Below are 26,133 nucleotides of genomic sequence, written 5' to 3' on the forward strand. Positions count from 1 at the left end.
CAGGATCCAGTGAATTATTATGGGGAGTTTTGTGGCCCCATGGGTCACAGGCTTCGTACTAGCTATAGCTAATGAGCTCCGGACGCCATGGAGCACTTTGGATACGTGGTGTTCCTTACACGGGAGGAGCCTTTCCCCCATTCCCGTCTCAGAGGCTGTCTCAAGGCAGAGAAGGAAATGCATACCTGGCTCTCCTGGACGGTGTGCTTTAGACCACGACGCATCCTTTCCGTGAAATGGAAGTCTCAGCAGAATGTTTTTACAAGTCAGGAGTTGCTGGGGCAGGGGATGGGGATAGAAACCAAAGCAAAGCCAGCAAGGATCTAAACAAATCCACATGATATTCTAGGAAGGGGAAAAAATCATCTTTTGAATGAAAATGCCTTTATTGTTGTTGATACGGTTAGCTTCCCTGGCAGGCCCGAAGGAGGTGAAGTACAGCCTTGATCCTCAGACTGTGCATCCAGGTGCCCCACAGAGAGTCCCCATGAACTCCCGGGCCGTCGTCCCGAGGGGCGTCCACCCAGTGCAGTAGCTCCGTCACACGTGGACGTCAGTTTGCCCGCTCCCCCGGATCAGCAGCCCACACTCAGTCCCCTCAAGGCGTGTTCTCCCTCCGGGTCCCGTGGTGTCCTGTTCATCCAGCGAACGTCACAGCACCAGGACCAGAGAAGCATTAAAACACGGACCTTCCCAAGCAGCGGTCCCCAGCCTTACTGACACCAAGGACTGGTTTCATGGAAGACAGTTTTTCCGTGGACTGGGGATGGGGAGTGATTTCAGGATGATTCAAGTGCATTGCACTAGTGTGCAGTTTATTTCTATTATTATTATATCAGCTCCACCTCCGGTCATCAGGCATTAGATCCTGGAGGTTGGGGACCACTGTTCTAGAGGGAAAGAGTTTGCTTTGCTACCAGGTAATCCCTCTGCCCTTATGCAAATTTCCAGAACCTTTAAGCAACAAGTTGAGTGTTAGGAAGGGGGATTCTCACACAGCTTTATTAGGCAGTTGTCTGATACTTCCATTCAAAGCTTCGGGTTTCCACCACCTCGAGTTTTCAAAACCATGCTGAAAGACAAGAACCTCCGATGAGAAAGCACCTTTATTCCCATCCAGTTTGTGGTGTCCACCTCGATCTGTTAAATAGCAGCCCACCTGACACACAGAGGGCTTCCCTGGCGGCTCAGCTGGTAAAGAATCCGCCTGCAGTGTGGGAGACCTGGGTTCGATGGAAAGGCTACCCACTCCAGTACTCTGGCCACCATACAGTCCATGGGGTCGCAAAGAGTCGGACACCACCGAGCAACTTTCACTTCACTAAGACCCTTCACAGAAGGGTCTGCCCCCATCACGCCCTTGCTGCAGATAGCTAGCTAGCACATTTGTGTGCACACGGATGTTTTCCCTGAGACTGGCAACCACTGGCAGTTCATAACAAGCCATCGACTTGTCGGCGTCGAAGACAACCCCGCAACGTATTAGGGGAACTGCTGTACCACCCGGGGCTCCTGGAGGCACACGTGTTGGCAAAACGCGTTCGTAGCCCACCTCTGCGGTGGCTGCCACGTTCCGCGTCAGTGGCGACTTTTACCTTCAGCGGTTCTTCCCGAGTGACTCGCCTGCTCAACAGCACGTTCCGTTCTAATTGTTCAGCCTGCCTAATCCTGACTGAAGCCGGCCGTAATATCAAGTGTGGAGGAAGGTGGGGACGGCCGTAAACTAGATTTGCTCTCCTCCAAAGGAATAACTAGATTAAGACTTTCTTTTCGGAGATAAATCATCTTATGCAGGAAGGAAGAAAAAAAGAAAAAAACAAAACTCCATAGAAAAAGACAAATGGCAGCCCAAGATTCAAAAAGGCAAGCGCTCCGTCATTTTGTCATAAAGCCAGAGGAGACACTGATGCGGGCTGCCTAGACTTTGCATTCGCGCACGCAGGCAAATCACAGGCAGCGCTTCTGATGCCTGGAGCTCATTCGGTGAACCGGGGACACGTGGAGGGGCCCCCGTGGTTTTCAGTAACTTGTAGCGTATTTCAGAGGTTTGTGTGGACAGGGAAAAGCAAGCGGTGTGCTGCTGTGAAGATCTGGCTTCTGACATCTTCTGAACTACAGAGGATTGCGTGGGAACAGTCGGTTAATAAAAAGTTTGAAGGGACTTTGGTAATCCACAGATTCCCACTAATTTGGGAAGATTAGCGCTCTGTGACGCCGTGAGTTGGAACATACCTACGTGCACACGTATGCACATGTACCTTCATGCAAAGCATTTATCTCTCACTCTTTACGTGTTTTCCTATTAATGTATTTATTTCTGGCTGTCTGGGTCTGCGCTGCTGCGCCTGGCTTTCTCTAGCTGCGGGGCGCGGGCTTCTCGTTGCAGTGGCTTCTCGTTGCAGTGGCTTCTCGTTGAGAGCACAGTCTCTGGGTGCAGAGGCTTCAGGAGTCGTGGCACGTGGGCCCTAGGGGCAGCACAGACTCAACAGCTGTGGCGCACTTGCTAGTTGCCCCAAGGCTGTGGGATCCCCACGGACCAGGGATCAAACCCACGTTCCCTGCGCTGGCAGGTGGGTTCCCAGCCACTGGACCGAGGGAAGCTCCCAAGGTGCGTGTGTTTCAAGAACTCTGCCATTGCTGATCAATTCATGGCCATCCACCCTCTCTGTGATTCTCCTTGGGTCGGAATTCCCACTTTGGGGGGTTATATTTCCTGGTGCGTTCATGTGGCTAGAATGCCATTTAGAAGCCACTGCGTGTAGGTTCCCTGACTCTGCTACTTTTTCTTCCCTTCTTTCCTTCCTTCCTTCCCTTGCTTCCTCCCTCCCTTCCTCCCCTCCTCCTTTCTTTATGTCTGTATCCTCTGAACTTTTATGATGTGGTGGAGTCAAGCCGAGTGGGTTTGAATCTTGACTCTGCTTCCTAAGTGTTCTGTTGGTGGCTTAGCTCAGGGTTCTGTAACAAAGCACCATAGACTGGTGGCTTCAACAACAGCCACGAACTTCCCACAGTTCTGGAGGCTGGAAGTCCAAGCCCAGCGTGCAGGCAGATTCACTTCCTGGCAAGGGCTCTCTTTGTGGCTTGCAGACGGCTGCCTTCGCTCTGTGTCATTGTGTGATGGTGAGAGAGAGCTCTGGTCTCTGTGTCTCTTCCAGAAGGATGCTAATCCCACTGTGAGGGCTCCGCCTTTATGACCTCCGCTAAACCTAATCACTTCCCTGAGGCCCCACCTCTGAATACCATCACATTGTGGGGTTAGGACTTCAGTATATGAACTTGGGGAGGACACAAACATCAGTCTGAAAAGAATCAGTCAGGTGACATAAACTTTTATGTGACCTCCTCTGACTCGTAAGGATAATAAGACTTACTTTGTTTTGAGTAATGCATAGGCCTTTTAAAGCATAGTGATTTAAAGAAGTCTGTAAGGAATTTATGCAGTAATGACTGAACAAATAGTAGTTGTTACAACAGCATCAAAGCCTCATTTCCACTGGTAGACAGTCAGGTCCTTGTGAAGGGGACTGGTCTCATCCTCTTTGAACCCCAGGCCACCAGCCAGCGCAGGGCCCAACATGCAGTGGCATCAATGATTGGCACCGTAGATGGAGCAGGATGTCCTGACTTGGGAACATGGCTGCCTGTCTCCCAGGGAGGGCTGTCTGGTTAATACCTCACTGTGGAAGGGGAATACCTCGCTGCAGAGGACGTCACTGTTGAGCCGCATCTCTCGGTGCTTCTGGTTACGAGACCCTCCCATTGACATGGATTCAGAATGACAGGTTTTATGTTTTCTTGTAATCTTACATTTTCTTGTAGTCTCAACTTCTTAAAACAATATGTTAAAAAAGGATGAGAAAAAAAAAGTCTTATTAAAAGGCACTAATCAGTGCTAGCTAACAGGTCTCAGGATGAAACAAAACCTTCCATATGGTTTTTCTTAAAGGCATCTATTTTTAAAAAAAGATTTTGACTCACCATTGAATTTGTCTTTAGAAATGGAGAAAAAAAAATCAAATGTACGAATATTACTGTGAATTTCAGAGAGAAACACAGTTAGGGAATCTGCCCCAGTGGGTACCCTGATGCTAGTCTGTTATTTCCGTCCTGTCGCAGGAAGGCACTGAGATGTTTTTGCCATTGTTTGTGTTTTTGTTTTGGTTTGGTTACAGTTTGTGTATATATCTTTTGTTCTCTGTAATCAGTTTTTTGAAAGAAATGTTCAGCTACTCACATCTACCTTTAATATCGCCTCTGACTTTTGCTATTTTGCCGTCATAGATTCATCTTCCCCACAAGTATTTCAGGTCCTGAATACTTTTCATGGAATTTCTTCTCCTGTTCTTTCCCCTTCTGTTTTCTCCCCGCCTAAGCTGTACAAATGCAGCCCTTTTAAGGGCGCTCAGACTTTTAAGTCTGAGAATCAGCTTCTGTGCGTCTCCTCATCCCGCTCAGCTGTTTGACTAATAACATTTTTATAAGGTGGTGACCGGAATGGAGTGTGACGCTCGAGGCGAGTTTCGCCGGAGTCCAGGACGATCCGTTCTCATTTCTGGGGACACTCACTCTGTCCTGGTTAAAAGAGACGTGACTGAGGCCACGCAGCCGTGTTTGCCCGGCTGTACTGCGTGTGTGAGTGGGATTGGGGCGGGGGGGCGGGTGGTGCTTGTGCAAATGCGGGCATCTGTCGTGCTCCCAAGGTCTCATCAACAACCGCAGAAGCCTCCTCGGAGATCAATCACATCCCCTCGGCGGGTGCTGTCTAAAACTTGTTGCGCGCTCTGTGTCGCCGTTAATTCCATTTGTCATATGTCAGGCCGGGATGAGTGAGGCTCACTCAGACCCGGCGCGTTGTACATTTTTCCTTCCTTCCTTAGTCACCACCTTTGCTAATTTCAGGCGGTCAGCACATTTGGCAGGTTTGCAGCCGCTCGCCTGAGCAAGCCATTAATCTCGATTAGGAGAGGTAGCGGCTCCCCCCTCCCCTCCCAGAGACGGCCCTGCCCCCTCCAGTCTGCATCTTGTCGCGTCTCCCTGGCTTTAGACACCCCCCACCCCACCACACCCGGCGGAGGTTTTCTTTGTCTTCCGGGTTGAAGATCTGCCCTGAAGAGCACAGCCCTGGTACATAGGCTTCAGCTGTCTGTGCCCAGCAAAGTGCTATCAGAGACATCAAGAACTCGGCTGGACCCTCCCCAGCAGCCAGGGCCAGTCACCCCGAAGCCATCCTCGCCATTTTTCCTGGAGAGCTTCGGCAACGACACGCCTCTCCTTTATGTGTCTTTCAGGCAGTCATTTTTCTCCTTTCTGGAGTTGGATTTCCCCTATCTCTCTTCTTTCTTTTTTTAATCCTCCTGTGGAGATCTCTCTCTTTTCCTAAAAAAATCTTCAATCATTTTCCACTTGAACTTGAAGGAGCTGTGTTCGAAAAATTGGTATGTATTTTTCCCCTGTACTTCAGATCTTCTGTGTCCTGCCATAAAATGGCAAGATGTGGTGACTTTTCTTGGGAAAATTTTTTTTTTTTTTTTTTTTTTTAAGCCTCTACTCCAGAATGCTGGATTCTCAAAGTATGCACCAAGCAGAAGGGGTGGCAGCCATGGTTTGGATAAAAAAGCACCTGTGCTCTTTGCTAACACGCGTGGTCCGGAGGTACACCCTCCACGGGCTGTGCTCTGTTCTATGGAATCATGCACCACAAACCTGGAGGAAACCAGAGAAGACATCTAAGTTAGGGTTTCCAAATCAGATATTTTGGGGGAAAATTTTCTACGTTGATGTAATACCTAATGTAGCTGGTTAGTATATAAGGCGTCACAGCCAAGGTCCCCTGGTTGAAACTGGGGAGATGTGGGCAGTGAGCTTGGACTTGACCTCTCGTTTGCCCTGGCAGTTAGGCCCTTGAGGCCCCCAAAGGCCCCCCAGTGTGTGGTTTCTGCCCTGATGGTCTCCATCCCCTTCAGTTCCCCCAGCCCTGCCCCGGTGTCCCGGGAGGCTGACCTCAGTGGCCTGTGCTTGGCTGACCTCAGTGGCCTGTGCTTGGCTGACCTCAGTGGCCTGTGCTGCCCTCACCCTCAGGCCAGATCTCGAGATGCTGTGCACCAGCAGGAATGCAGACAAAGCAAGGTGCAGCCGTTGGGTCCCCAGGCTCACTCCCTGCAGGGCATGTGGGGGCCACCGGCCCCCCAGTTTCAGCTGGCCGGGCTAGGGAGCTCTTCCTACTATTACTAAACCCAGGACGCTGCTCAAAACCTCACTGGTTCCTGTGACCTGACACCTACCTTTGCAAAGAGCGCTTTTATCAAGCGCTCCTCAGATGACCACTTGGAGTGTGCCTCTGTGCCCCTGAAGGACCCCGACCCATAGAGGTGGTCTGAGATCTCAAATCAGGGCCCTTCCTTGCCTGTGCATCAGCTTCCATCCGAAACACCCATCTCTGGGGGCGGGAGAGGAGCCGAGAGAAGACTTCCGCTGAGCTCTGGCCCCATCTTTTCCCCCAGGCTTGCATCCTCCCCGTCCTTCCTGTTTTGATTTTTTTTTTTTTTAAAGAAATCTGGAAAAGGAGCTGAAGAGCTCCATGTGCGACTGTGGCTCCGAGGCCAAGGGCAGTTGCCGGTCGCCCTCACTGCCTGTGTTAAATGACCCTTGTCTGCTGCGTGCCCGCCTGCAAGTCCGCGCACACGTCTGGCTCTGTCAGGGCCCGCGAGTCACCTTGAGAATGACTTTGAAGGTCCTTTCAGGGTCCAGAGGCCCCCGCCCTGGCCCCCACCCTGGCCCCGCTCTCTCCCAGATGGTCACAGGTCTCCTGGGTGACCTCGAGCGTCATTCCCGGGATGTTACTCCATCATCCTCGACCCGTACGGATCGGGGTCTCAGCTGGAGCCGGGCAGAAACATCCACGCATCTGTTCTGCCTCTCCCGTGTGGAGTCCCCCAGGCTTTAGTGGAAATACTCCCCGAGGTAAAGGCAGAAGCCAACATTTGTTGCTGTAATGAAATCTTGAACTTGACCCCTTCTGATAAAAACCTTGGATATAGAGTTGATGTAAAACAGGGGACACTGGCTGGGTCCAAGAGGCAGAAGAAAGAGGCACCCTGTTCTTTTCCGACTCCGAGATCCCTAAGAAATCAAGCTGTACCAAGGCTCACGTCGTCTCTCCTGAGACCCCGCGGCCTCCACGTGTAAGTTCATTGGTAGTCCTGGTGTGTGCTTCAGTATTTGTGCTTTTAATAGATACTGCAAGTGTGTTTAATGTGAAAATAGAAATGGAGGGCTCTTAAAAGAGCTTACTCAAAATCCTGCCAATTACTAAAGTCTACCAGACAAGAAGGAGCCACTTTTTTTTTTTTTTTTTATAGAAGGGGAAAAAAAAATGTTTCTACAAAAGCCTGGCCCTTTGTCTTTAAAAATATTCATCTCTTGGGTACTGAATTATGATAGTAAATACAGATGTAGCTATGTCCCGTTAAAAGTACAGCCAAAATGTAGTACAAATGTCCAGGGCACTGGTATGTCACTTTAAATTGTAAAGTGTCACCTAAAAACGTCGAGTTGCTGGGGAGAAATTGGTATTGGCTCTGAGTCTGCAGCTCGCTGTTTTTTGGGTTCCCAAGAAGGTAACATTTGAGGCAACAGTGACCCAGTGCCAACGTGCCCGTCTGCGTCAATCTGTTTTAACTTCCAAAATTTTTCATTCCCTGGTTACAAACATTTGAGGATAAGAAATAGCCAAGATGCCATTGCAAGTCCTGAAATAGGTTATTGTCAGCCAGAAACTGGCTAGTAAACAGCCTGGACCCAAGACATTGGTCCAAACCAGTTCTGAGCTAGCTTGGGGGTCTGACCCAACTTCTCTGATGCCAGCATGAGTAACTTTGGGGAAATGGCAAAGGTCAAATCGTTCAGAGTCCTCTGCAGCCCCTAGTGGAGCTAAAGGGGCTATTTATACGTTTTTTCCCATTGCTGGTTTTTCTTAACCATTAGCTCTGTTTCTTTTCTTTCTTCCTTCTTTTTCAATTCTGATTTGCAAAGAATAGGGAAGCTTAGCCAAACTGCAATTTCAAAGTATTGCCTCTTAAGCCCAGGCCAAGTGTGGAGACTTGATAGAATTCTGATTAATGCATCTTATTACATTAATTTTCAGAGGAACCCACAGGCATTTCTCCTCCTCCGAGCACAGCCTGGCCTGCCAGAAGCATTTGTCCACTTAAAGAGCTAATATCTTCAGCTCCCAATGACCATAAAACTGAAAACCTATCGGAAGAGTTGGCTTCTTTCGATGCGCATTCGGCCCAGTGCAAAATAGATACAGAACTTGGCTGAACTTTGCTTCAAATTTGCCAATCAAAACTCACAAGCCCACGCCAAGTTGGCTACGAAACCTCGTGTTCAGAGCCAGCGCTAATTATGTCAACAAAGAAGCTCAAGTGCAGCCCCGTTAAGTCCCGCACTCCGTGGGCGTCAGGGCGGCGGCGCCAGTCTGCAGGCACACAGGCCCTGCTCAGACGGGCTCCATCTTCTCCCAGCTTCCTCCTGCAACTGCCAGGAACCCCTCAGGCCCCAGCCACCCCTCTCATCATTGACAGTCTTCCTTAGAAATGAGAGACCATCTCACCGGGTGTTCCCGGGAGCCGACTCAGAGGGGAGATTTCCCGTGCGGGAGTTTTCTTAGGGTCAACACCTGTAGGTAGGACAAAGCTGGCAGAGAGGCTGAGCTGGGATGCAGCCAGCAGAGGGTCCCAGCTGACCTCGCGGGGGCCTGTGGAGCCGAAAGGGCCCGTTGGTGTGTCAGCATCACCGCTCGGGCCAGTGTGAACAGGCCTTCATGACCCCGCCTGCCTGGACTCACCATCTCACGGACCGTCCCGGGAAGGCTGTGGCCTTGCCTGAGGAAGGACATGCCCCTCTGCATTCGGGTGCACCTGGAGGGCTGGACAGCTGGAGGTCACAGGCCTCCCCGGACACAATGCCAGTCAGGCCTCCCTTCCAGCCCGGACACGTCCCGGCTCCTCCCCTCCCTCACCGTCGCCGCCCCCAGCACGTGAACCCCTTCCCCGTGAGTCAGGCTTGTCATGAGCTGTGCCGTAGCCCTTGTTGACCCAAGCCTTGACGTATGGTAGAAAGCCCTGGAACCAGGCAGACCTGGGTTTCAGTGTTATCTGCCGTTATTGCTAGCTTTCCAGTGCGGGTAGTGAGGTGTCAGAGGTCAAACCAGTCAACCCTAAAGGAAATCAACCCTGAATATTCATTGGAAGGACTGATGCTGAAGCTCCAATGCTTTGGCCATCTGATGTGAAGACCCAAATCACTAGAAAAGACCCTGATGCTGGGAAAGATTGAAGTCGGGAGGAGAAGGGGGCGAACAGAGGATGAGATGGCTGCATGGCATCCCCGACTCAGTGGACATGAACTTGAGCAAACTCTGGGAGATAGTGGAGGACCGAGAAGCCTGGCGTGCTGCAGTCCATGAGGTAGCGAAGAATTGAACATGACTTAGCAGCTGAACAGCAACAACGAAAGGTGTCAATGTGGCGGAAACAAAGTAATGCAAGTCAGGCCTTTTTCTTGTGGTTTATCTTGTCCTGTGGCCTGCATCGTTACTGTGACCATCCTGAGCACCTGCAGCGGACCTGGCACCCTGGCGGGCTCTCTGGGTGTAGAGAACCCGTCCCTGCTGGCAGGAAGCATCGGGGAAGCCGCTTAGGCCTAAGTGCCGACACTGAACAGTACAGTGATGATCACCTATCGTTTTAATGTCAGAAATCCAAGTGTGCAGTGAGGGATCGTCCTTGCCCACCTGGACCCGAAGCTCTGGACATGTTCTCCTCTGCCTGCCCTTGACCAGTGGGAGTAGCCCGTCTGTGTGCAGGAGACAACGATGGAATCTCAGAAGACCCGAGGGTGTTGTCTGGGGACACCGTGATACTCCTCGATCACTTCAGCATCCTTTAAAAAAAGCTTGAACAAGCCATCTGAGAAATTCTACCCAGAAAATTCCAGGCCCCATTCCTATTAGTAAAGTTGATGGTTAACTGCCAAGAAAACCTAGGAGGTTCTCGGGGTCAATAGGGCAGGATGACTGCACACCGCCTCCCTGACCGTGAAATATGCCGAGAACGCCAGTGAAAATAAAAGCCCTGGGCCTTCACTCAGCAAAGGGCCTCTTGTTTAAGTACAGAACATATCCCTTATGTGAGTTTCCTCCTGCTTCCATCACAAGCTAGGTGGCTTAGACAGGAATTACTGTCTCACTGTTTAGGAGGCCAGAAACCCAAAATCAAAGTACTGGCAGGGTCTGTCTTTTTCTTTTTCTTCCCTGAGACTCAGAATCTGTTCCAGGCCTCTCTCCCAGCTCCTGGTGGCCGCTGGCATTCCTAGGCTTGTAGACATATCGCTTCAATCGTGGCCGCTTCCTCACATGACCTTCATCTCTCTGTCCCTATGTGTCCTTTTCCATCTCTTAAAAGGGCATCACCAGTCATTGGAGCTAGGAGTCACCTTCAGCCAGTATAATGTCGTCTTGATCTTTATCTTAACTCCACCCGCAAAGACTCTGTGTCCAAATAAAGTCACATTCTGAGCTTTGTAATGAGCGTGAATTTGGAAGAGCACTGTTCAGCTCACCCCACCACGCCCTACAGCTTTCTGGGTCATTCCTCTTGGCCTGTTTGGCCGTATGCATCTCTTACGAGTCAGGAGCTGTGGTTTAACCTCTACCCGCCCTTCCCTCATGGTGAGCTTCCTCTGTACCTAATGAGCAGAAGAATAAAAGAAGGAAACTGAGGCCCAGAAGTGCAGACTGACTTGGCCCGGGTCACACGGCTCGTCACAGGGGAGGCTGAGCTGGAAACCAGCCTCACCAGCTGTGTCCCGCCTCCCACGCCCCCTCCCTGCACCCGCCCACCCGTGGTGTCTCCTTTTGAAAACCCCGAAGCAAATAAAGCAAACCAGCAGCAGGATTGTGAAAGGCTGTGATGCTTGCCTTTGACCCTGGTCTCATCTTAACAGCAACCAGAATGTTTACAAGGCTCAGTTATTCATTTTCCAGCACTGTCCCAGGCCCAAGGTCAGGTGACTAGCGGTATTCTTGCACCTGTGTATTATTTCGTTTGTAGGGTTTAAAATCGCCTTTGGGAAGCACCAAGGTGTGTTTGGCATTTCACAGACAAGGAGCCGAAGCCTGGGGGAAAGTGAAATTCCATGCTAGGACTTCAGCTCATGTCTTTCTATTTCTAAAGCCGGACTGAGTCTTTGAGAAAATGCAGTGTACCCAGAACTGTGCCAGATGCAACATAGATGCTCACTAAATACCAGCTAAGACTCAGGCTTCTGAGTCCAATGCATATCATTCTCATCCCCAGCTAGAATTTTAAATATTTTTTCTAATTAAAACATTATTAACTTTATTTGGCTGGGTCTGGTCTCTGGCGCTCAGGATGTTTGTTGCAGTGTGCGGGTTCTGTGTTCTGGCACACAGGCTCAGTACTTGTAACATGCAGGCTTAGTTGCCCTGTGGCATATGGGATCTTCGTTGCCTGACTAGGAATCGAACCCGTGTCCCCTGCGTTTGAAAGTAGATTCTTAGCCTCTCGACCCACCAGGGAAGTCCCTAGAACTTTAAATATTTAAGAAACAAAGACTTCAGAGTCTAGACACATGCCAGAACCCAGCAGCACAGATTAGCTGATCTGCGGCAGAGCGCTTTGCACCCCTCCATGGCTTTGCCTTCCAGAGTCACACTGCAGGGCCAAAGCTTTTTACAGGGCTGCATCCCTGTTGAACAGACACTTAGCATATTTAAGTTGGGGTCCAGGGGAACCAGGGTGTTGGGGGAGATACCTAACGAAGGCTGTTTTCTCTTCAAGGGTGCAGTAAAATTGAAAAGTAACCCCTCAAGGGCAGCCACTTGTAAATTAGGAAGGAAGGGGGAAAAAAAGGTCCCGTAAAGACACATCACAAGGGGGTTTGACTAAGCAGAGGGAACTGGAAAAAGAGAAAAGGAGGCTTGCACGTTGCTTGTAAATTGGTGAATAAATTCTGTTAAGGAAAAGATTGGATTCACATTCAACGTGGGAAACAGGGAAAGGCCTTTTCTTGCACGCTGAGAAGTTTGAATACACTTTCAGGAGCTCTTCGTTATCTCAAATTAAATCTTAAATTGGGCTTGTGGTTCTCTGTGAATTAATACTCCGGCCTCTCAGCCCTGCTGCCGAGGTCATTCAAATCTAATGGTGGAAATGGTTGCAGGGTCAGCCCTTGGTCGGCGCTGTATAGAAGTGCCTTAATGATGCCCCAGACGTTTGCGTTCTGAGGCCGGGCGGCTGGGCTGTGGGCACTGGCGTGGGGGAGGGGCTCAGCAATCGCAGTGTCATACAGGCGGCCCGTGCGGATGAGGAAGTACAGATCTCGGGCCATCCCACCGTTCAGCGTTGAAGCAGAGGGCCGGTGCTTCCTGAACCAGGAAGATGTAAGAGAAGCCCCCCTCACCTGCATGTCAGCCATGGTGACCCACGTCTCGGGATGCCTCAAAGGTGAGGGTCACCCATCCACGTGATCACATACATCAATCCAGAGACAGTCGGTTCTTTGGACAGATGTGGGAGAAAGGCTTCCCCTGGGGCATAAACAGACCTTGTTTGGTAAAAACAGCCCTGGCCCCTGATGTCAGGGAGTTTGCATAAATGTCTGCATATATCCCTGCAGATGAGTGCATTCCAGCCCAGCCGAGTGTGCGCTGGTGCGAAATATACAGCGATACCTACTTCTCAGTGGATTCCTCGACTTCGCTATTTCTCTCTGCCCCGGTCTTTTTTTCCTCCCTTAAGTGGAATTGTCAAGCGCTCATGATGCTCCCAACTTGCTCATTGGTAAAATGGGAATAATAATAGGGCCCACTTGAGAAGGCTGCTAGATTAGAACAATTAATGAAAGATAGTCAGCGCAAAGTGGCACGCACAGTACAGGTTCAGAATTAACTGGGGTTTGGCACGTAGTGTAGGTTGTTAGTACTGTGTCTGTTGTTAGTACCTAAGTGTCTAATCACATTTGGCACATAGTAGGACCTTACTGAAGCGACTTAGCAGCAGCAGCAGCAGGACCTTAACAAATACAATGTGTTGCTATACATTAAGTTGCTATATATAATTGGGAAAAGAAATTTTTTTTTGGCATGTCACTTCCTCAGGAGATTTGACCCCAAGGCTGTTCTTTCAGGACCCCAGCCTGCCTCTCCGTGGGGCTCTAGCAGATCCATCTGCAAGGCGCATCAGCATCGTTGAACATGGTAAAGGATGACCAGAATGGCTGATCTGCCGAAACAGTGAGCGCTGGCACCAGTCAAGTGCTGCTGGGACGCCATACTCTGCAAAGAGCTTCACACAGTTATATCAGAACGGCCTTCGGGAGGGAAGTGTGATGGGCAAGCCCATTTTACAGATGAGTGTAATAAAGGTCGGAGGTATGAAGTCACTGAGAAGGTGGTGGAGCTGAGGTCTGGGTGACTCCAGGACCAGGTATATGATTTCCGAGACCCACCCCTGTCATCCACATTTTCCTCCCAACCCCCCTCTGGCTCCGTTTTCTGGCAGGGAGACTCTAGGGTTTGAAAGCACCTGAAAGATGAGGTCCTGGAGAACAGGTAGAAACCATATCCGCCGGCCTGTGGTATTGTTTCAGGACGGGAGCCCGGCTCACCCTGTTTCCCTGGGAAGGAGGGGCTTCTGGACGGGTCTGTCTGTCAGTGCACGGTGGGCTGGCTGACACGGTGCCAACAGAGCGCTGGGAATCGTCAGCAGAGGGAACTAGCTCCTGCGAGTCCGTAGGTGCAAATCACGGCAGGCGTCGGCAACCGGGAGCCCCGGTGTCTCTATCAAATCCTCAGGCCGTGAGGCCTTAATGACACCTCTGCCAACCACACAGGACGCAGCCAGTGACAGCAGGGCAAGAGGCTGCCGGCTGATCTCATCCGAGTGCCCCTCTGGGGTCCTGGGGACACCAAGGCCCGGCTCCTGCTCCCTGTCGCAGCGGCAAAGATGATAAGAGAGAGCCGTCCCCAGAGAGGACAGTGTGGGTCCAGAGGTGAGGTCAGGGCCAGGATGCAGAAGCGGAGGTCATCCCTGTGTGTCAAGGAAGCCAGGGCTGAGAAGGAAGGGGGTAGTTAGGCAGACATCAGGGCCTCACCTGCCGTGGCGGACTTCTGACATCACCACCATCACTGTGGCTCATAACTGCAACTCACAGGGTATTAATGCTCCCAGAGTGACATGTATCCTTGCTCACAATTGTCCTTGTGGTGGTGGCCTGGTTGCTCAGTTGTGTCCGACTCTCTGCAGCCCCATGGACTGTAGCCCGCCAGGCTCCTCTGTCCATGGGATTCTCCAGGCAAGAATACCAGAGTGGGTTGCCATTTCCTTCTCCAGAGGATCTTCCTGACCCAGGGATCGAATCTGCATCTCCTGCATTGGCGGGCAGATTTTTTACCACTGAACTACCTGGGAAGCCCAGTTTATAACAATACATCATATTTATCGCATCTTACTATGTGCCAAAGACGATTAGACACTTTTGTACCAATAATACACACAACACAATCTATGCTGTGTACCAAACCCGGCACTGTCAATTCTGGTACTGTATCATGCGCCAGTTACCTGTTTCATCTTCCAGGTGGGCTCTCAGTTCCCCAGCCAGAGATTGACCTCTTGCCCCCTCCACTGGGAGCATGGAGTCTTAACCACTGGACCACCAGAAAAGGAGAAGGTTCCCCAGTTGTCTTTCATTAATTGCCGCTACCATTACTGTCTCTGATCCCCCAGCCTCTTAATCAAGTACTGTTGTTATTTCTGTTTTACAAATGAGCATGGCTGGAACTCGGCACTGGATTTGAAACCAGGCGATGGAGGTGAGGACACCTCTGTTGCTGGAGCAGCAGCTTCTGCATCCAGCACACACACTGCCCTTTAGTCCTAACATGCGCGTGTGATTCTCCCTACTTCACATGTGAGGAAATCGAGAGCCCTGGAGGTGAAGGAGCTTGCTGGAGCCACCTGACGTGAATTGTAAGACTGGATTTAAGCCCTTGGCTCTCCCCTGTCACCGTGCTATCCCAGGCTTAGACGAGGCACAGAGGTTGGCAAATGAGAGTCCGGTCTGATCCCCAAGGCAGGAAAGTGAAAGTGAAGCCGCTCAGTTGTGTCCGACTCTTTGCGACCCCATGGACTGTAGCCTACCAGGCAGGCATGAGGACTGGAGTGGGTAGCCATTACCTTCCTCAAGGGATCTTCCTGACCCAGGGATCAAGCCCAGGTCTCCCACATTGCAGGTAGATGCTTTACTGTCTGAGCCACCAGGAAAGCCCAGAGGCTGGAGGGCCAGCTGTTGCAAGGCTTCGAGAAGGCACAGGAGCGGGCCCAGAACGTGGTGCAGCCAGGCCCAGGCTGCTCATGTGGGCCAAGACATGGGTTGAGCTTCCCTGGCAGCTCAGTCAGTAAAGAAAAAGTGAGAGTGAAAGTCGCTCAGTCCTGTCTGACTCTTTGTGACCCCATGGACTGTACAGTCCATGGAATTCTCCAGGCCAGAAGACTGCAGTGGGTAGCCTATCCCTTCTCCAGCGGATCTCCTCAACCCAGGAACTGAACCAGGGTCTCCTGCATTGCAGGCAGATTGTTTACCAACGGAGCTATCAGGGAAGCCTGCAGTGCAGGAGACCAGGGATCTTCCCTGGGTCAGGAAGATCCCCTGAAGAAGGAAATGGAACTAACTCCAGTATTCTTGCCTGGAAAATCCCTTGGACAGAGGAGCCTGGCGGGCTACAGTCCACGGGGTCATAAGAGTTGGACACGACTTAGCAAGTAAACCGCCACCATGGGTTGTGAGCCTCTGGACACCCCAGTGCAGAGGAATGAGGCCAGGTACATATAATATGTATATATATATATATATATATATATATATATATGTAAACATCTATTTGCTCTGAACAAAGGAACACAGCATGACTGAGAGTCCATCTCTCTCACTCACCTCCCCCTTGCCCCTCTGTGCCTTTTTGATTTTTAATTTTTTTCATTAAGAGAGTGGTAGCAGCTATCTGACTACTTCCATGGCTTCCTGACAAGGCCTGCAAAGGAGAGTAAACAAATTACCCATTACCAGGGAAGCCCCAGCTGCCCCCCTTCCCCCTCCAGGCAGATTCCCCGTGTCTTCTTTCACCTCCAGGAGATATCCTCCAAGGTCACTAAATTAAGCCTTCAGACAATCGAAAAATTGAATCTCAGTACGTCTATTTTCCTAACAAAATTTCCGCAGCACCGATTGGGGCTGACAGGTGCGTCCGCGCGCTCTCCGCGCTGTTCAGGTCGATTTGGCCGGGCAGGACAGCATCAGCGTGTATTGGAGGGAACGTGCGTGTGGCTCCGGCCCCCCGGGAGTCGCGCCTCACCCCTCGGTGCTGCAAAGGACGCTTTCCTTCCGTGCGCAGAGCTGGCCGGCCTTCTCCTCTACTCCCGTCCTCACCCGCTGCAGCCTCCAGGTCCGGCGCTTCTTTTTCAGTTATTTATCGAAAGCGCTGTTGCAATCATTGCAAACACATTTAGGAATATCTGGAATCCATGTTTTCTTTGCCAGCACTAACAGTGCAGTCCTTGTCGGAGAGGAGGGACAGGGTATGATATCCGGGAGGTGGAGATCGGGCGAGAAGGAGGGGCTTTGCTCCCAGCACCTCAGGCTTTGTAGCTGCTGCGGCCTGGCTGCTGGAGGGGCCTGGAAAGATGAGAATCTGCTTGGAGGAGGAGGCTGCGGACCTCAACTCCCTGATGGCCAGCTCGGTGACTCTGGAGGTCACGCCCCCACCCCACCCCCTGCCCCCGCATCCAGCCTCATGTCCTCCTCCTCAAGTAGTGTCCCAGGCAGCACTTCCAACAAAGACTGCACATGTGCTGCTGGGCGCCTGGGACATCCCCTCTAGTAGCCCACTGTGAGTGACTTATCTTAAAAGCTCCAAGAGACGTTTGCATTCCATTCAGATTACCTGTGTCCCTGTAAATGCAAAAGTGAGGCTTTTCTTTGCTTGGCTGTGAGTAACGCTGATGCTCCAGGAAGATGTACTGTGTTTATCCTGTGGCTCGGAGTGCCCGCTGGGTACCCAACCTGGGAATCCCAGTGCATGTCCCCAGCTGCATGGTGGCAGCATCCACGACCGCCACGGTCAGGGTGGGCTGCCCACTATTAGGTGAGACCTCGGGCAGGCCACTTAAACTTCCTTGTCTTGAATTTTTTCCCTCGTCTATGATGCCATGGCCATAATGCTCTCCACATGTTCAAGGGCATTGAGAAGATCGAAACTGAAAATTCTTACAAAGCGTGAAGCGTCGTCCCTGGGCATAATGAGTGCTCATTACATGTTTGCAAAAATAGCAGTTGTTAGAATTACGTCCAGAAGCTTTTTAATGAGCACCTGTTGCTGTCCATTCCAAGCCCTAGAACGAAGCCTCCAAGAAGATTCGGGAGCTGGTAGCGGGAGAGAACCACACTTGATGGGTTCTGACATTGTTGCCGCTGCTGCTAAGTTGCTTCAGTCGTGTCCGACTCTGTGCGACCCCATAGATGGCAGCCCACCAGGCTCCCCCATCCCTGGGATTCTCCAGGCAAGAATTCTGGAGTGGGTTGCCATTTCCGTCTCCAATGCATGAAAGTGAAAAGTGGAAGTGAAGTCGCTCAGTCATATCTGACTCTTCCCGACCCCAGGGACTGCAGCATTGATGGGCCCTGTGTAATTCTGTTTCTTGAATGACCTTCCTCTTATCTTGGGTTGCTTCTGTTTTTCCTGGATTCATGTGCTCATTTCTTGGTCTTCATAGCAGTTGTCTGCTGCTGCTTAATGCCTTATCCCTAAAGCCTTATGGTTTAAAACAACAAACATTTACTATCTTACAGTTTCTGCAGGTCAGACGTCAGCGAGTGGCCTAGATGGATGGCTGTGTCTCAAGGCCTCTTGTCAAGTTTCAGTCGAGCTGTTGGCTGGGGCTTTGGCTGCTCAAGGCTTAGTGGGCTGTTGGTTTCACGTCCAAACTGGCGCGCACACGTGGCTTTAGGCAGGAGGCTCAGTCCTTTACCGCGTGGGCCTCTCCACGGAGATGCTTGGGCTTCCTCAACATATGGCAGTTGGCCAGGTGGATGGCCTCAGGGTGCAAGAGGCAGCTCCCGCGCCTTTCAGACGCTGATCTCAGACACCACACACGGTCAGGCACTGAAACCTCACCTGCGTTCTAGTCACTGGAAAAGAGCCACTGAAGACGGTGCTTCAGGAGAGGGAACACTGACTCCACGCGGCAGGGGTAGCTGTCCAGGAGCTTGTAGGCATGTTTCCACGTGACCGCAGGCTGCCACTTCCGTCCGTGGGTTCTCACGGATGTGTGATGGGCTCACAGGCTCAGCCCTTGGCAGAGGCATGGAGCATATAAGGAAATGTGTCTTCCCTCTGCATCAGGGAAGGCGTCACCTCCTCTGGAGTGGCTATAAAGGGACAGCGGACTCCCCAGAGGACTCCGTTGCAGCAGTGGGCTCACGGAGGCCAGTGGGACAGCAGCGGCGGTCACTTCAGGGAGGCAACCTTGAACTCCTCCAGTCGCAAACCTTCGAGAAGTTCTTCAAAGACAGATACTGGCCATTTATAACCATTGCAGCAGTGGCTTTTGAAATCACCGGTGGCATCTTATTTTCTCCCCTGAGAGTTAGGAAACTTGCCTTGAAAAGTCACTTCTTTGAATAGTGTGGTAGGTCCGCCGTCATCAGACTCATCTGAGCCTCTGTCGGGCACAGGGGACAGAGTGAGCAGCGTCAGCACCGTTTCTCTCTCTGTTACACCAGTTCCCTTCGCTCACATTCTTCCTAACCTACTGCTTCTTACCCCGTCGCAGACCTGATTCTGCTGGACAGCCTGGCCGTCTCCTTCTCTTCCCCTGCCTCCCCTGCCTCCTCGCCCTCGCTCTGCGTTACCACGAGGAAAGATCAGGTGCCGACCCGACCCACAACATGCAGTGCGGGCCGCTAGGTCGTTACACGGCCACTAGGCTCTGCGCTCCTGTTTCCGGTTTTCCTTTCTCTTCTGTTCCTTGGGGCTTCCCTGATAGCTCAGCTGGTAAAGAATCCGCCTGCAATGCAGGAGACCCCAGTTCGATTCCTGGTTTAGGCAGATCCGCTGGAGAAGGGATAGACTACCCACTCTAGTATTCCTGGGCTTCCGCTGTGGCTCAGCCTGGTAAGGAATCTGCCTGCAATGCGGGAGACCTGTGTTCGATCCTGGGTTAGGAAGACCTCCTGGAGAAGGGAACAGCTACACACTCCAGTATTCTGGCCTTGAGAATTCCATGGACTGTAGAATCCACGGGGTCAGACATGACTAAGTGACTTTCACTTTCTTTTTCTGTTCCTTTACACTGTGTTTCTTCCTCCTCTGGGTTGCTGACACATGTGTAAGAATCCTGAATGCTTGTATGGCACTTAAGAGTTTTCACAGCAGTTTCCTGAGTGTCATTTCCTCAAAGCATCCTCTATGAAATGGGGTGGGATGATACCCATTTTGCAGATGAGGATGCCAAGGCTTTTGGAGGATTGGGAAGTTGCTCAGAATCACGCAGCTGATAGGTGGAAGAGACAGCCTTCCAGCCAGGCCCTGCTGGCTCATAGATTTTGTGCTTTTCCTAGCATAACATACAGGCAGACCGTACAAGTCTCTGAGGCCAGGTGTGGTGTTTCATTCTGCTTTGTATCCCTTTGGCTTTGGCTAACATTTCAAGTGGACAAATGGACAAAAGTGAATGAGTGAAGCCGAGCCATCCTCAGTCAGACCCAAGTGCTGCTCACACACACAGCCCCGAGGCTGGCCTTCGCGTGCACCTCAGTTGCGGAAAGCTGGAAGTTGGTATGTTGGAGCCCCGTAAGACCAGGAACGCTGTGGCCTGAATGACAAAGAGATGCAGACACTTCCCTCTTCTCACAAGTCTCGTAAATCAGCATTGTCTGTGCTGAGCGGGGGCCTGTGAGTGGTGACCGCCAATGCCAGGAGACCCGAAAGGCTGATCTGGGCCACTGGCCCCATCCACCCCTTGCCTGTGCTGAGTCTGCAGAATGTTGAAGTAAGGGGTTAGTTTATAAAGTGAGCCCCAGGACAGTTTCCAGGACGGCAGTGCATGTACCTCATAAATCCGCACAAATTGCATCTCTCTCTGTGCCCGTCAGCTCCCAGGCAAACCACCATTCCCTTAGAGGTCTGCAGGTTGCCATCCGGAGAAACACAGGAAACGTGGAAAGCGAATCCTCGACAGGAGGCAGGAGTGCAGACGGAGATGGAGGCTGGCAGGTACCGCATGGTCTGGGATGTGCAGCGCGGTTGCTGAGGATGCGTTAGGCAGAGTTTCCTTTGTTGCAGATAGAGGCTGGACTTCAGAAATCCTTATTCTGTTATTAGATGTCCCTCCAGCTTCTAAATAGATTTAGGAATTTGGGGAAGCAGACAAAGAGGAAAGCTAACCTTGGTATTCTACAGGTATCAGATGGCTAGACTCATTTATCCAGAGCCAGTAACATTGGGAGATACATAAATACAATGGCGTAGTTTTTGTTATTATCATGACTGTTTGTAACAGGCATGTATACATTCTGCTGTTGTCTGAGTGACCACAGCAAGCTTTATCTCCAGCCTTTTCAAGGACTCAATCCTTTCAGGAGGTCTAGATGCTGTTGTAAATGTGCCCGTTTTACAGAGAAGGCAAGTGTAGCTCTAGAAATGAAGCCCGAGGAGGACTAGCTAATATATGGATTTGGGTCCGATTTCTCTCTTTCCAGCTTTTTCTTTAATCCTCTCATTATTATAGGGGTCTTTGTGTTATTGAGAAAACAAGTGCCAGCCTTCCAGTAAAATGTCTCTGCCTAGTCAAATTATTTGATGCTTCAATCTAACTTTTATTCTTTTAGCTACGACATTCAAAGTGATACGCAAAATACCCTAATAGGAAATAGAGACTTGCAACTTACATATTGGTAACTTATCAAATCCTCTTAAAGGGGCTCAGTCACAAAGATGACTTTAAAAGGGAAACAATCCTTTAAAATAAAAAGTGTCCACTGGCATGTATTCAGTTCAGTTCAGTTCAGTTCAGTTCAGTCGCTCAGTCGTGTCCAACTCTTTGAGACCCCATGAATCGCAGCACACCAGGCCTCCCTGTCCATCACCAACTCCCGGAGTTCACTCAGACTCATGTCCATCGAGTCCATGATGCCATCCAGCCATCTCATCCTCTGTGGTCCCCTTCTCCTCCTGCCCCCAATCCCTCCCAGCATCAGAGTCTTTTCCAATGAGTCAACTCTTCTCATGAGGTGGCCAAAGTACTGGAGTTTCAGCTTTAGCATCATTCCTTCCAAAGAACACCCAGGGCTGATCCCCTTCAGAATGGACTGGTTGGATCTCCTTGCCATCCAAGGGACTCTCAAGAGTCTTCTCCAACACCACAGTTCAAAAGCATCAATTCTTCAGCGCTCAGCCTTCTTCACAGTCCAACTCTCACATCCATGCATGCATTAGTGAATTACAAATTGGTGGAGGTATGCTGGACATGGCGTGAAATCAAACTGTCTGAACACTTAAAAATATTAACACAGTTTTTCATACACAGAGCAGCTTTGGACCTTATGGCAGTCCTGTGGGCTAGACCACTTATTATAACTGCATTCCGCAGAGAAAGAAACAGAGACGTTCAGTGACTTGTCTGAGAACCCACGGTCGCTGGAGAATTCATCCTTTACTAGCCTTACGTCTTGAGAGTCAGACAAACTGGACTAGAAGAAGAAACTAACATGGAGGAAAAAAGAAAAAAAAGAAAACTATTGCCAAAATATTGCTAGGAGACACTTAGAAAAATCTGCTGGACCTTGTTTAGTAAGAAAAGAGGCCAAATTCGAATCTTAACTCATTCAGAGTACTTTGTTGTTTCTGACTTTGCATGAAGGCAGGGATCTCAGATGTGTCATCAGATATATTTGAGATGAATTAGAAGACAGTGTAAAATGGTGCACCTGCTGAAGCGGACTTCTTCCCAGTCTCGCTGTCCTTGCTCCCTCCCGTGTATTTCAGTTCCAAAATACACTGTGACATGAAAATTGTGTATTCAGATTGTTCTATTGATTGGTTGGGAAAGTGACCTTGTATGCACACATGAAAATGAAGAGATCTATATCACAAGGCCCCTTCTCTGCGCAGAGGCAGGCATGACAGTGGACCAGAGGCGTTTGATTCACACCTGGGTTGCTTCTTCCTTCTCGAAGGCTCAGAGCCCTTGGAAAGAGCCTTCTGTGGGGCTGAGTGGGTGTGTCTATGTGAGGACCCCTGACAGAGGGCGATTGTTGGGGCAGGCATCAGATTTCCATAGATGTGAAAAAGCCCCCGGCTGCAGCCGGAGAGAGGGGTCCTTCTTTGCAACTTGGACAGTGGCTCCCATGGGACTGAATTCTGCTGTCTCTCATTTGCACAAGGGCACAGTACCGCAGGGACTTCCTGGTGGCTCAGTGGGGAAGAATCCGCCTGCCAGTGCAGGAGACATGGGTTTGGTCCCTGGGTTGGGAAAATTCCCTGGAGAAGGGAATGACAACCCATTCCAGTATTCTTGCCTGGAAAAATCCCATGGACAGAGAAGCCTGGAGGGCTCCAGTCCGTGGGGTCACACACAACTGAGCGCCCAGATGATAGCAGCAGCACAGTTCACATGGACCCACCTGAAGGAACTCTGGCTTGGAGCATCCTTGATGCTGGGAAGGAGGGATCCCCCCCAGTATCTTCAGACACCTCTGCTCCCGGCATGTAATCATGCATGCTGACTGAAAGAAAGGGAGTGAGTACTGTGAGCCCTGCGGAGGCAGCGCCCCATTTAATCCTTGCAACGACCCTCCCGGTGGATGGTGTTAGGCCGCTTGCCTGGTGCAGAAGGTGAGTTGCGGGCATGCATAGCAGCTCGCTTCAGATCAGGCAGCTGGTGAGTGGCAGAGATGAGGCTGGAACCCAAGATCTTGTATCTAAATTCAGACCGACTTAATTATTCTCTGCCTCTGAAGCCCCTGTGGTTTGGATTCCTAATCACAGGACTGAGATGAAATAGAATTTCTTAGCTGAGGGAGCCAGGCAGTAGATGGGCCTTTGCCAAGAACTTTTTTTTTTTTTTTTCTTTTTAACCAGAGTCAGAGGTTAGCAGAAAGAGATGAAAGATGGATGGGGAAGTAGACTAAGAGAAATGAAGGTTATTCTCCAAATGTGGACGCTTCTTCATCCAATGCCTTGGAATCCAGAGCCCAGAACATATTAACGAGAAGGTACAGAACCACAAATTGTTCTTAGCTGCTTAGGGAGGGAGAGAGGAGGAGAAGACAAAGCAACATGTAGAAACATTAAAAAAAAAAAAAAAAGAACAAGAACAGTGAGCTGCATGTAGATGGCCTTTATTGGAACGGCCAGGCTGAACTGGAAGGCTTGCGCTGTGTAAAATGTCAGCTGCTCTTATCACGGTTCATGGAGATTACCTTTCAAGGCGAGTTTCATTTTCGTTGCTTCCAAGCCTTGGAGAAGTGGACGAGGCAGTGACTCCTTTATTTCCTAATCCTCGCCAGCAAGTTGCCGCTTCCTCTGTGTTTTCTGTCATCCTGGATGATACCGCATCAAGGCAATTCATGGCAGCTGTGGAACCAAAAGCAATTTAAGTCAGAAATGGACAAATATGGATGTCGTTTATAAGGCTTGTTCAGAGGCCTCTGACATCACTCAAAGCCTAAACACTTCTCGGGACTGAGACACTTTTTTACCCCAGCAACGCAAGACTGGAGATTTAATACAGACCGCTTAGTGAGGTGTCCGCACGGGTCTTGCCTAGAAACCATTTCTTGGGGGAAGCAAGTAGTTTGTATTATATACTGAGATGGAGAGAGAGAGAAATAGTGATTTGAAACCAAAGTGAATTTCCCAAGGTGAATTTACATGTATCACTTTGATTCACTTGCAGTAACACATCGCTTCTCGGCCTTTGGGCTGAGATCGAGTGTATCTACAGGGACAGCAGCCGTAGGTCTCATGGACTTGGGCATGTCACGTGTGTATGGACGTGGTGGTTGGAGAGTTACCTTTAATTTAGTTAATTTCCATAATCACTCTGCAGAAATAAAATCCATAAAGGCGTGTAGTTTTGTCCCTACTTTACAGCTGAAGAAACTGAGTCTCAGACCCTGCTCAAGGGCAGACACCTTGAATTGGGAGAATTTACTCCCTAAGGCTCCAGAGGTCTTTTTACACCACCTCGCTCTGGTTTCTGGAGCACCCTGCAAAACAAGAAGGCAGAAGCCCTGTTCTGGCCACAGTCTTCTCTCTGCATCACGGGCTGTGGGAAAGCTGGTGGCGTGGGCACCTCCTTGTCGAACTCTGTGGGGCTCTGCTCTGGACAGGAGTTCTCGTGGGTGGGAGAGAAGCACCAGAAAGAAAGCCAGGGAGCAGGGGCTACGCGGTGGTCATCTGTAGGAAGCAGAGCCAGGTGTCATCTGAAGGCGGGGTGGCTCGTTCACACCGAATGCCAGAAGCCCAGGGACATTAAACTCAGGACAGAAACACTTACCAAACGCCAGAGGACCAAGGAGCACATCTCAGGGAAAGCAGACACTCTGGCATTTCTGAGACACTGAACTGTTGAGACACCACAAGAAGCAGTTGCTAACTGCTAAGTCATTTCAGTTGTGTCCGACTCTGTGACCCCATAGATGGCAGCCCACCAGGCTCCCCCGTCCCTGGGATTCTCCAGGCAAGAACACTGGAGTGGGTCGCCATTTCCTTCTCCAATGCATGAAAGTGAAAAGTGAAATGAAGTTGCTCAGTCATGTCCAACTCTTAGCGACCCCATGGACTGCAGCCCACCAGGCTCCTCCATCCATGAGATTTTCCAGGCAAGAGTACTGGAGTGGGGTGCCATCGCCTTCTCCAAGAAGCAGTTGAGTCTTTCTAATTTATTTATTTGGCTGTGCGAGCTCTTGGTTGCGGCACCTGAGATCTTCCTCGCTGCTCACGGGTCCTCTAGTTGCAGCGTGCTGGCTCTCTAGTTGCGGTACGCGAGCTTAGTTGCTCCACAGCCTGTGGGATCCTTGTTCCCCAAGCAGGGATCAAACCTGGATGCTTAACCACTGGACCACCAGGGAGGTCCCAAAGTTGAGTCTTAAAATGGTGATGCTTTGCGTGCACACACATATATACACAGAATGTTTTCTTTGGCTGCAAAAGAACCATAGAAGAATGAGAATTAAAAAAAAAAAAAAGAATCCCAAAAGGTTATATGTGCTGCATGAATCCATTTACAGAGTTACCGAAATGGGGAACAGATTAGTGACTGTGGGGGTCAGGGGGAGCAGGGGCAGGAGGGCACCGGGGGTGGCTGATTGATCAAGGGCCACGAGAAGGATCCTGGTGGGGATGACAGTGGTTGGTACCTTGACCATCGTCACATCAGTTTCTTGGTTGTGATATGCTACAAACTCATTCTGTCATGGTTATCTCTGGAGAAAAGCTAAACGTTTAGCTTAAAAAAGTGGCGGGAGCTTCCCTGGTGGCTCAGTGGGCAGGAATCCTTCTGCCAGTGCAGGACGCGTGGGTTTGGTCCCTGGTCCAGGAAGACCCCACATGCCACAGAGCGACTGCACCCGTGCGCCACAGCTGCAGAGCCCGGGCTCCAGAGCCCGGGAGCTGCCGCTGCAGAGCTCATGCGCCACAGCTGCTGAGCCTGGGCTCCAGAGCCCGGGAGCCGCCGCCGCTGAGCCTGGGCTGCAGAGCCCGGGAGCCGCTGCTGCTGAGCCTGCAGCCCGGGAGCCGGTGCTCAGCAACCTGAGGAGGCATCGCAGCGAGAAGCCCGCGTACCACATGGAGAGTAGCCTCCGCTCGCCACAGCTAGAAATAAGCCCGCGCAGCAGGGAAGACCCAGCGCAGACAGAAACAGACAAACAAATACATATATATTAAAAAAAAAAAAAAAGAATCATCCTCAAAGAAACGTGGTGGAGCATTTGGGAAAAAATTCACCTATGAGCCCTCCACCCAGAGAGTCGCCATTTCTACCCTGTTCT

At 50.7% G+C, this 26,133-nt stretch overlaps 1 protein-coding gene and 1 long non-coding RNA gene across 3 annotated transcripts in view; one reads left to right on the forward strand and one right to left on the reverse strand.

Annotated features, from left to right (window-relative positions):
- The window catches only part of WWOX (WW domain containing oxidoreductase), a 915,505-nt gene that overhangs the window by 567,727 nt on the left and 321,645 nt on the right, over positions 1 to 26,133 (forward strand). The gene's annotated exons all lie outside the window — the stretch shown is intronic.
- Positions 368 to 9,018, reverse strand: LOC132657721 (uncharacterized). The gene is made up of 2 exons (XR_009596263.1): positions 8,849 to 9,018; positions 368 to 5,703 (listed from the first exon to the last, which is right to left on the reverse strand). It is a non-coding gene; the product is annotated as an uncharacterized LOC132657721 (long non-coding RNA).

Source organism: Ovis aries, chromosome 14 (genome assembly GCF_016772045.2).
Source record: "Ovis aries strain OAR_USU_Benz2616 breed Rambouillet chromosome 14, ARS-UI_Ramb_v3.0, whole genome shotgun sequence".
NCBI lineage: Eukaryota > Metazoa > Chordata > Mammalia > Artiodactyla > Bovidae > Ovis > Ovis aries.